Consider the following 2,810-nt stretch of genomic DNA (forward strand, 5'->3'; position numbering starts at 1 on the left):
CATTCATATTTCACTGGGTCAACGATACCGCTCACCTTCTCCATCTATCATTTCATCGATCAAATTATGGCATGCTCTTATTTTATCATTCACCATTTTCTTTATTTTTTGAAGACAATTAGTAATTCTTATTTTTAAAATATTTACCATAATAAATAATATAAAAAATAAATATAAGATTAATAATAATTAAAAAATTCATTAAATTAAATTAAAAAATTACAACTTTTCTTAATAAAAAATAAAGAAACAATTAGATCACTCCTAACTGAAATGACACACACACACACACACACACACACACACACACATATATATATATATATATATATATATATATATATAAAACCCGTGAAAAGAACAGGTGAAAAATAAAAACACTATTCATAATGATTGATTAAATAAATAAATAAAGTTATTAATTTACAAAGATTGAAGTTTTGTGTGTAAGTTTATAATTTTGTTTACTATTAAGAGTATTTCGTCAATTAGCTTCCTTGCGCCTTGTGAGTTTACTCACTTTTTGGCTCGTACAGTCGCACACATGTCAGACTCCTAAATTATAACATGTGTGTCAAACGGTTGGCAAAAACTTTTTATATAATACGAAAAATACTTTTTAGATGTTTCTAAAACTTGTATACAAACTACAACCACCATAAATCTGTAGAACAAAATGAATTTTGGGATCAATAGCTTTCAAGTCTCCTTAATTCTCTTGTACAAAGTGAAAATGTAATTAGTATAAATTATTATATGGGGAAAAATTGTACGACATTTTATATTTTGTATCTAGGATGGTTCCAAAATGTCATAAACGGTCTTTAACTCATGATATATTAGAAAAATAATATTGTTTATAATATGAATTTGAGAGAAGGATGATGATACTATTTAACAAATTATATAAAAAAACGTAAAAAATCTAAAGAAATTAACTAACATTTTGTTGAAATCTATGGAGTTTATGAGTTGTTGATGAATATCATTATTGATGAAAAAACGACATTGTACATAAATTGGATTAATAAACTTGTCAAAAGTTTGTTTTTGTAAATTGCACAATTATTATGATACAATGAATGTTTGAATTGTTTGCAATTTATTCATTTTGAATAAGATATTAAATTATCTAAAGATGTAGTTTGTGAGATGGAACATAAGAAAATTGATTTAAAATTCACAATTGATAATCCGTAAATAGACGAAGAAAAGTCATGGCGTTTTTGTTACAATTATGTTCCTAACTAAACCAAATTTATGTTGTTGTTCATAGTACTTAAAATTACAAGTTTTTTTAACAGTTTGGCTAGGATTTTCCTTCCCTATGATAAAAACCCTAAACTCAATGTGAGTTTTGATATTTTGATTTGCTACCCCACCGTGATTGAATGAGAATGGATAAGAGGCTCGTGGGATGGACCTGAGGGGGCAGGGATGGCTATATTTTTGGGAGTGAACTCCAGGAGAATATGAAGCGCATGGATACAAGTTAGGCCTTAGAATGAAAGATAATTTTGAATCCGTTTTCTCTACGAACAAGGAAGCTATAGGCAATGCAACTATGAATCTCCTGGAGAGTTCAGGACAATCCTGGCTCAGGATGAACGCTGGTGGCATGGTTAACAAATTCAAGTCGGACGGAAAGTGGTGTTTCTAGTGGCGGACGGGTGAGTAACGCGTAAGATCCTGCTCTTAGGATGGGAACAACAGCTGGAAATGGCTGCTAATACCTCGTAGGCTGAGGAGAAAAAGAAGGAATCCGCCGGAGGAGGGGCTCGCGTCGGATTAGCTAGTTGGTGAGGTAATAGCTTACCAAGGCGATGATCAGTAACTGGTCTGAGAGGATGATCAGCCACACTGGGATTGAGTCACGGCCTAACTCCTATGGGAGGCAGCAGTGGGGAATTTTCCGCAATGGACGAAAGCCTGAAGGAGCAATGTCGAGTGGAGGTAGAAGGCCCACGGGTCATGAACTTCTTTTCCCTGAAAAGAAGCAATGACAGTATCTGGGGAATAAGCATCAGCTAACTCTGTGCCAGCAGCCGCGATAATACAGAGGATGCAAGCGTTATTCGGATTGATTGGGCATAAAGAGTCTGTAGGTGGCTTTTTAAGTCTGCAATCAAATCCCAGGGCTCAACTCTGGACAGACGTTGGAATTTACCAAAATGTGGAGTATGGTAGGGGTAGAGGGAATTTCGGGTGGAGCGGTGAAATGCGTAGAGATCGGAAAGAACACCAACGGCGAAAGCACTATGTTGGGCCGACACTCACACTGAGAAACGAAAGCTAGGGGAGCGAATGGGATTAGATACCCCAGTAGTCCTAGTTGTAAACGATGGGTACTAGGTGTTGTGCGTATCCGGGTTCGAGTCGTAGGGGTTTCACTTATGTTGGTGTTTAACAAGGAGGAGGTGGGTTTGGGCTTGACTCAATGGAGCGTCAAATATGTGGTGACCAATAGACCCCATAGACGGTGGAAGGCCCGTCATGGAGATTCGCCTAGACCACTAACAGTTAACTCGCCGGTTCAAAAAAATTAGTAAAAGAAAAGGAAATAATAAAATTTCTCGTCAACAAAAGTCAAAGAAATAAAGGGCAAAATTATATGCCTTTTAAACCTAATCGACTGAATAACCTAAACCTAACCAACTCCCACAATTGACTCTTTCTTTCTTTCCCTTTTTTTCTCTGATCAGCCTCAACTACACCTCTACAAGTCGGACCCTTAATCCGATGTTACCTCCGCCTCCGACTTTTCATGATTCCGCCACTTCCGACACGGCTTTGCATCCTCCTCCGCCGCT

The 2,810-nt window shown here is 36.5% G+C and overlaps 1 pseudogene; it reads left to right on the forward strand.

Annotated features, from left to right (window-relative positions):
* Positions 1–1,586: 1,586 nt before the first annotated feature.
* LOC145110571 (18S ribosomal RNA) lies at positions 1,587–2,409 on the forward strand (annotated as a pseudogene).
* Positions 2,410–2,810: the final 401 nt, after the last annotated feature.

This window comes from Lactuca virosa, chromosome 4 (assembly GCF_052849685.1).
Source record: "Lactuca virosa cultivar CGN04683 chromosome 4, Lactuca_virosa_CGN04683_v6, whole genome shotgun sequence".
Lineage (NCBI taxonomy): Eukaryota > Viridiplantae > Streptophyta > Magnoliopsida > Asterales > Asteraceae > Lactuca > Lactuca virosa.